This window comes from Capsicum annuum, chromosome 12 (genome assembly GCF_002878395.1).
Source record: "Capsicum annuum cultivar UCD-10X-F1 chromosome 12, UCD10Xv1.1, whole genome shotgun sequence".
In the NCBI taxonomy this organism is placed as follows: Eukaryota; Viridiplantae; Streptophyta; class Magnoliopsida; order Solanales; family Solanaceae; genus Capsicum; species Capsicum annuum.
This window is the reverse complement of record NC_061122.1, coordinates 31,581,825-31,591,565: the sequence shown is the minus strand read 5'-3', so window position 1 is coordinate 31,591,565 and position 9,741 is coordinate 31,581,825.

Sequence of the window (9,741 nt, the reverse complement as noted above, 5' to 3'; positions counted from 1 at the left end):
CCCCAAATCGTGAAGAATGTTGTTATTATAGTTCAAATTGAGAATGAAGATATCAAAGAGCATGTTAAAATCTGGGATTCTGCATTAATTGAATATGTAATGGATAACACACTTGGGGTACAACAAATGGAGAACTATGTTGCTCGAGTATGGAATTTTGTTGCTAAAACTAGGTTTTGTTTCATAATGATGTATATTACATTTTCAAATTTCAAACTGAACGAAACAAGGAGAGAGTACTAAAGGAGAGGCTTTAGTACTATTCTATATATTAGAAGCAATAGCTTCAACATGTTAGTTTATTCGAATTACATAAAAGTTTAGAGGTCTTAAAGTCTATTAAAAAATTTGCATGATCAACTTACTTAGAAAAGTTGTATTTTATGTTTTGTTATTTGCACCTGATAATAAAGTCTAAAAGAGACTCATCATTTTCAATTTAATTATATATCCAACAATATAATTGACCCCTTAAACTTTCTATCTATTTACATAAATGGCAGATGACGTGGGCCATGAAGTATTTTTTTGGTACAATCAAGTTGTTAAAATTTATAGTATACTAGTGAAAATATCCGCGCTTCATACGGTTATAAACATATTATTTTTATGAAATAATTTCTTAATAGCCTTATAATTTATTCCGATTGTAATTTATGCTTTAAGAACTTCTACAAAAATTTTCTCTTTCTATAGTGGTACTTGGCTAGCTACTCATTCATATAATATTCATATTTCAGGCATACTAATCTTTACACATTAATAATTATTTTTAAAAAGATTTTTTGACATTAAGACTAAGATAGTTAAAGAATATACAAAATACAGTGTCATATTAAAGGTTAAATCTAAAAATATGTTTGAAAGAAATGGTAGGAAATTAGAAAAGCTAATTAAAGAATAATAAATACATATGTGAAGAACTAATTACTTCTTATATATTCATGTAATGTAATGTATAATTATGTTACATGTTATGGTCATTAATTGTCTAATTGAATTACACTAGATGGTATGAGCAAATGAAAATTTCATCTCAAAAAGGTTTTAAAATGAGAAAGTAAAGATATAGTAAGTTAAAAATATAAAAAATGAGAAAGTTGAAATATTAAACTGAATTCTTAATACATTTTCAAAGTGAATAATTTGACTTGCATGAGTAATATTAAACATGCGTTTTTCTTTCATTTTTTTGTTCAACTTTTATCCTTATTTCTTTCCACTTCTCTGTCTTCCCTAATAATATACCTTTTGTGATAATTTGTGCTTACTAATTAAATACATGTTAAAGAATAAATTTTAAAAAATAAAATATCCAATATACACTTACAAAAAAATTGCTGATAGATATTTATCAACCTAAGAGGAAGCTGGTAGTCATGTCAAGAGACTCAAAAGTCCTAGCATGCATGCTGGAATAAAATTTCAAGAATTCAAATCCATGTATAATATTAATTTTAACTTTTGATATGATGATATTAAGTTCCCTAAGTTAAATAACATAAACGCCATCCCTACTCACACGTCATATAGAATAAGACCTAAAACTTCAGAAAATATTATATTAGTCCAAATCATTGTTATCCTTTTGCTACCAAGTTTTCAAACATTCTAGACTTTATATCACTAATCACAAACTAGAAGTTGAATCTCAGCATTGTTATGAGACGATTTAGAAACATAATTTTATTTTGAAGAAATATCAAACATTGTCAATTACGTACCTCGCCTTGAAAGTACCAAGGGTACCATGATGTCTTGATTGGTGTCTTAAGTTTGTCTATGGCATATCTACTTGTTGTAATTGATACTATATAATCTGTATCTCCGCTGCAGTCATAATATTATAATTTCAGAAACATCTCAATTAATTACTTATAAATTAGTACGTACTTTCTTCCTTTAAATTTATGTGAATCTATTATTCTATTTGACGAAAAATAATATATTTAAAAAATAAATAATAAAGGTTTTGAAACCTAAGATCATAAATAGATAAACATGTCATACACTTGTGATTTATGTTACAATAACTGTTTAATTCTAATTAAGGATAAAAAAATGTATTCTAATCTAATTAGATTTTTTATCAGCATAGACCAACTCACCTATATATCCAAACTCTAATTCCACTTTGCATAAGCTCTTGAAAGATTGGCAAAATCGTGTCAGGTGAATCTTGCCAATTTGCATGTATAGATGCACTGAATTGTAAAGTTGTATTAACAAAATTATGATTGAAATCTAAATTAATTATTCCTACTAATTAAAATGCTCAAAGTGAAAATAATTACTTGCAAAAACCACATTGTTGGGGTATTCCTCTAACATGGAGTGCTTTGTGCACTTCTGCAATATTCAAGTATGAATCAACACAGTCTTTTGTGCGCGGGTTGTACCACGCCAACTTGAGTGTCCTCAGAATTGTAACATCGACACAAGTTAAGAATTCAAACAGATGAAAACTTCATTATAAATACTTCTTTTGATGAGACAAACTACAATTATAATATAAAGAAAAAACTTGTTTTGATCATAAATAAAGAAATAATACTATGAAATAATAAATTATTATATATATAAATTACTAATATGTTTTTGATGAGAAAAACTACAATTATAATATGACGAAAGAACTTGTTTTGATCATAAACAAAGAAAATAATACTACAAAATAATAAATATTTTTCATATTTCGGACAACTTTTGGGATCTCTAATGGAAGAAGAATTATATAGATAGAAGGAAAGATGAAAAGTGTAGAGTTAACATTAGTTAATGATATTTCACAATTAACATGACCTAATAAAAAGAAGAGTTACAATCATTCATTATTATATTAGTAAATACTAATTATCTTAAAATTAAATGAAATAGGTAATTAATAGATAAGTTTTAAAAGTAGAAAAAAAAACCTCAAAAAATTGACAAAAAAGATAAATAGGAATACTTGCTTGTGAGACATGCCACATAGGATTGACTTTTGATCTCATATATATATATATATATATATATATATATATATATATATATATATATTGATTTGAGTAAACTAATAAGTGTGATTCATGTTAATTGTTGTAATTAATAAAGTAAATAAATGTTATCTTTTCTTACTCTTAAATTTAAAATAAGATTATTATTTTTGTTTGATATAAAATATCAATAGTCAAATTTTAAATTTTAAATTATGATTAATAAATATTATTTAGTAAAACAAATTCATAATTTAAAAGAAAAAAGATTTGTGTGAAGTCAATACATACCAAATAAAAAAAAAACTAAAAAAAAACACCTAATGATACTTCTGTGAGGATTAAACATAATTTATTATTTTAGAACATTAATAAACTATGTCTATATTTATACTAAAAATGACTATACATACTTTCTTCATTTTTATTCTAAGTGTTATTTTAACAATTGTTAAATTTTCATAATATTGAACCTGTGTTAACACAGACTATTTTTTCTGGTATCAATAATAGACCACTAATCCTCAAGCAATGAGAGCTAGATTTTGAATTTGACAAAGAGGTCTTGAGCTTAATTTCACTATGGGTCAAGTTCCCAGGGTTACTTGTGGGCTATTAGTCGGTGGATGCACTGAGTAAAGTGGTTAATGCAGTGGGTCGACCACTGCATACTAATAACTTCACTGCAGCTGCTGAGAGGATTTCCTATGTTAAAATTTTAATTGAAGTTAATGGGTCTCAACCTCTACCTGACATGATAGTAATAGAGACATTGAGTATGATTGGAAGTCTAAGTACTGTAATGCATATTGAGATTTGGTCATAATGTAGAATGTTGGTATTAGAAGGAAAATGGTAATGAGGTGATTAATGTGGAAAACGAAAAACTGGCTGGGACAGAGCCTATGATGGCAAAGTAAAATCTCATGAGATATAAAAAACCACAAATGGATTTGGCAAGTTGTTAAACCAGTCCTTAACAAGGATACTTATAGTACTAGTGTGATTCAACAACTAACAGAGAAAATTAGAGAAAGCACTAGCAGGCCACTTATGTCACATACTAAGGAGCACATATTAAATATAAATCAGAGGAAGGACATTAGAGTGACTCTAGTAGCTCAAAGGAATGGTACGCAAATGAAGGAGGTAAAAATTATAGAGAAAGTATTGGAAGCTTCATACCATTTGTTCCTTCACGATTTTGTCTACATAAAATATTAGGGTCCTAAATGAGGCCTATATGCAGAAAGAGGTAAAACTCTTACTTGCTAGACATAAGGTTGAAACTTTTGGTTGTTTGGAGACTAAAGTAAAGAAATCAAAAGCTAGTAGAATAGTACAAAGATGGCTCAAGGCTAGGGATTTTGTCATAACTAAAATAAGTAGCCAAATGGAAGGATATGGCTAATATGAAAGTAGTGCCTAAATATTGATGTGCTTGAAGTGAAGGACCGATTTATTCATTGCATTCTAAAGAATCCTAGGACTTAGGTTCATCTCAATCTTATTATTGTGTTTGATTTTAAAAAACGACATAGAGATTGTGGAGTAGCTTAAACCAGGTGGATTTGCACAAATATTATCTTGTCTACTATGTGGTGATTTTAATAATGTGTTAAGCTCAGGAGATAGATTAGAGTCACCGGTAACATCAAATGAAGCACAAGGATTTAAAAAACTGTTAGATACTATGCAACTGACATATCTCAGAAGTAAAGAATGACATTTTACTAGATGCAGCAAGTAAAAGAATGGTAGAAGGGTATATAGTAAGATTAATTGGAAACTAGGGAATTTTAAATGGTTGCAACATTTTGGTCAGATGGAGGATTTGTTTCTGAACCCATTAGTATCTGACCGTTCCCCTGTTGTATTTAAATATTATCAGTATATAAACCTGCATCCCAAACCATTCAGATTCTACTCTAATGTCATGGAACACGATGAATTGAAGAACATATTATCACAGGCTTGGGGGATTGAGAAAGTTGACCAGGCAATGGTGAATGCATGGAGTAAGCTAAAACAACACAAGTTTCAGCTGAGAGATGTTAATAGATACATGACATCTTATTCCCAAAAGTTGAATATCACTAGGGAGAAGATTGATATCATCCAGAGAAAAATCCAAGGGCAATTAATATACCCTCTGCTGATTGAGAAAGAGAAGCAGTTATTGATGTAAATTGAGAAGTGAAATAGTGTGGAGGAGCAGGTTTTGAGATAGAAGGCTAGAGCTATAAGGGTGGATTGTGGTGATTCTAATTCTAAGTATTTCATTTCTAATGAAAAATTAGAATCATCCATAATATCATCACCTCCATTTACACTGAGAACAATGTTAAACTCACAGAACCTCAAATAATGGAGGTTGAATTAAGAGAAGTATTTACTGGTTTGATGGAGACTAGTGCATTCGAGGTGTTTGGCCTAAACACTGTGATTGTTAAGAAAGGGGAACGCCTGACATTATTGAAGTAAAGAGATCTACCAGAGAGGTAAAACAGGAGGAATTACTGCAGCTATACAGGAAATGCCTAAGGATAAAGCTCCGGGGGTGGATAGTTTCCTAATAGAGTTTTTTACAAAGAACTGAGAGATAGTCAAGGATGATGTATTGGCAACACTTTAACATTTTTTTTGCAAAATTGATATCCTTTTTCCTATTATAAATACTATTGCTATTCTGATCCTACTAAAGTAAAAGACTATAGACCTATTGCTTATTGCACCTCTTTGTATGAAATTATATCAAAAGTGCTAACTGGTAGACTGAAGAATGTAATTGGTGATCTAGTGGGGTGCTCACAATCTGTATTTGTTGTTTTATCCCTTTTTGAACTTCATCTAAAAGAAAATGGTTTTCATCTTTTTTAAGCAAGTTCAAAAATTTAAGAAAATTTTGAAATAATTTTGAATTTTTTTTTCGGTAAACAGTTAACTTTTCCATTCAATAAAAAAATGTGCATTACAAACTAGCTGGAATTTTTTGACTCAGTTCCAGCTCACAATAGAACTATTTTCTAATCCATCTACTAGTTATCTAATTTTACATTGGATAACCTGTTAAGCTATCTAAATAGACTTTCCTTTTGCTATATGTTTGACCTGCTACAAATAAATGAATGGAAATGCTTTTGGCTCTTTGTCTGATATCCTTTTTTTGAGTAGTAAATCTTCTAGCATTTCTTTCTGCCATATGTGATACACTGCTGCTGCTAAAGAGAATCCAAGTATGTTAGCTCTTGGTCTGCTGTTGGACATTAGGCGTATTAGGTTCTAAATGTCATACTAGCTATCCCCTGTGCTCTGCTGATATCCTAGCCACTGTAGAATGGAGCTCCAAATAGTTTGAGAGTAATTGCATTTAAAGAACAGATGCTCAAATGTTTCCTCCTCTGCTGTTGTACATAGCACACACTCTTTCTTCACTTAAATACCCTATTTACTAACTTTATCCACAGTTGCAAGTCTATTATGTAAAGCCAACCAGAGAATGAATTGGTGTCTAGGAATCATCCCTTTCACCAAGGACACTTTGTACCAATTAACCTTCTGGTATTGTGGTCTCATTTAGTGATAAGCCTTCCTGATATTGAATCCTTTATGATCATTCATTTGTTGTAGTTTTTGATGAATGCTTGTTGTACCTGATAGCCACTTTCTCGCATCAAGAACTTTCTTCATTATCTAGATAGCTTGCTTTGGAATGCACATTGTGTCCATCCTGTGGTCTTTAATATTGTAACTATGGATCTATCTGACCCATAGTTTGTCTTATTTCTACTTCACTGCCCACAGAAGTTTGTGAATTACAACTCTATTCTAATATGTCACATCTATAACATTCATCCCTCCTGTAGTTTTAGGTTGACAAATAATTGCCCAAGCAACTAAAGCTTTCCTTGAGCAATTATTACTTTCAGTCCAAAGGAATGTTCTGCACACAGTTGTGACCATATTTGTGATCTTCTTGGGTAGCAGGAAGATTTGTGCCCAATATGTCTGCATCTCGAATAATACACTCTTCACTAGTTGTAACCTACCACTATAAGCTAACAACTTTGAAGACCAACACTTGATTCTATCAGTCATCCTCTTCACCAAAGGCATACTCTGAGATACAGTAAGTTTTCTAGTAGATAATGGGAACCCTAAATACCTGAAAAGAAGGTCACCTGGAGCTAACTGCAACTCTCTCAACATCTGTTTTTTAAATTCTGAAGTGACTCCTGCAATATATAAAGAACTTTTTTTGCATATTTTCTTGCAAGCCAGATACAATTAAGAAGTGATGAAAGGCCTCAAACTATGGATATTTCATCTTCTCTACAGCTCATGAGGAGATCATCAGCAAAACATATGTGGATAATACCCAGCTTATCACATCTAGGATAGTAATTAAACTAGGGATTATGCCTTAGCTGCTGCAAGGTTCTATGCAAGTATTCCATTACTAAGACAAAAAGCAAGGGGGACATGGGGTCCCCTTGTCTTAGCCCTTTCGTTGCTGGGAATACTGTGGTCAGTCCTCCATTAATCAACAGATTATATTGAACTATTGTGACATATTTCATTATCAAACTAACCAGCTGAGTTGGCAATCCAAACTCCAGTAATACCATTTTTAAGAAAGGCCACTCCACTGAGTCATATGCCTTTCTTATACCCTCCTTAATTGTGCACCTAGGTGATACCCCTTTCTATGAGTATCATTTAACTAGTTCATGTACAATCATCACATTATCAAGGATATTCGTTCCACTAATGAAAGCTGATTGTGAAGGTCTCATAATATAATCCACCACAGCCTTCAACTTATTTGTAATAAGTTTTAAGATCATCTTGTATAATGTTGTGCAGCAGGGCAATTGGTCTGTATTCTTTGACATAAGTATCATTCTAAGCTTTTGGCACCAGTGTCACAGTGGTTATATTAAGTCCCTTTTAACAATTTACCATTCTTAAAGAATTGTAGTATACCTTATGTAACCTCAGTACCTATTATTTCCCAGTGTGTTTTGAAGAATTCAGCATTGAATCCATCAATTCTAGGGCTCTTATCAACCGGTAGATCCTTTATAACTTCCGTCACATCTGTTGCTGTTACAGGTATAAGGAGTTCTTGTTGTTGTGCAATAGTTAAGCAAGCCCCATATCTGGCTATTGTAATATCCAACCCTTGTAATGTATCTGCTGCCTGTCCAAGCAATGATTTAAAAAAATTCGTAAATTCCTATTGGATGAGTTGTGGGTCTATCAGCTTCACTCCCTGGTCAGTGGTGATTGAGGATATTTTGTTCCTAGCTTGTCTTGTCTTCAGGTAAGCAAAGAAGTATTTTAAGTTCCTGTCCCCTTGCTTGATCCAGAATGCCCTTGGTTTCTGCTTTAGGATCCTCTCATTGATTGTCTCCCAGTACTCTATGTTGTGTAGTATTTGTCTCTCTTCACCAATGAGTTCCTAGTTGAATAAGTCACTCTTTAACCCTTCCTACACTTGGTTCAATCTGGTCTTGTACTCATCTACTCTTTTGTCCACAACACTTATTTCCTTCTGCAATCCTTTGGCTTGTCCAGCTATGTTATATAATTTTCTCCATACACTATACATCTTGTAGCATGGTACTTTTTGTTGCCATATTGCTCTGGTCAGGGCTTTAAAATCTTCATGCTGCATCACTACATTCAACAACCTGAAAGGTCTTCTCACTTGCATCACTAAGAAGTCAGTACTGAGGATTATAGGTGTGTGATCTGAGCACCCAAAGTCTTTATACTCTGCTTCTACATAGTTATAATGTATGAACCATAAGTGGTTGCCTAATGCCCAGTCAATACGACTATAAATTCTTGCCTGGTGAGCTCTCTTATTACACCAAGTGTATCTATGGCCCTTACTAGGCAAAGGTCCCATCCCAACATCATCTATACATTCTTGAAAGTCTACCAGTTCCTGTGGAGTAATCGGTTCACCATTAATCATATAATCATGAGATAAAATAGCATTGAAGTCACCCAGTACCACCCAGAGATTTTGGCAATTTGCTCCTATGTGTCTTAGGTGATCCCATAGAGTTCTTCTTGCTGCAGGTGTGTTGAACCCATACACAAATGTCATCCAACATGTGAAAGTGGTGTTTTTATCTTGAACTGCACAATGTACCAGTTGTACAAAAGTTTCCAAGATTGTAACATCCACACTCCCCTGTTTCCAACATACCAATATTCTTCCATTTTCTATAGTAGGATAGTCAGCATATACCTTCCAATCCTGGCCAAATAAATTCTGAACTTTTTTTGCATTTGTAGCTTGTATTTTTGTCTCCAAACAACTAATTATATCTACCTTATTTATTTGTAAGAAGGATCTTAGTTCCTTATGTTTAAAGGGCTTATTAAGCCCCCTTATGTTCCATGAGCTAAATATCATGTACCTCCTGTTAGGTCAGGTGCTTTAGGCTTATCAGTATGTACAGATGGTTGGAATTTCTTCTTTATTTGCGATGTCAGGTGTTGCATTACACTACCTGTGCTCTTAGGACGCTTCTGATAAGCTTGTTGAAAGTAGAAAAGGACCCAGCACGATCCACCATAATTTCTTTCCTATTCGGCTGTTATCCCCTTTCACCTTGATTTTCCTGTGTCTGTTTACTTGGGTCCTTCTAACCCTGGTATTTATTCATGGCTTTTGGGATCCATTTTGGGTTAATTTTCCTCCTTCGATCTTTGGGTCGAGTCACAACCTTCGGTGGTTCTTCCTCCT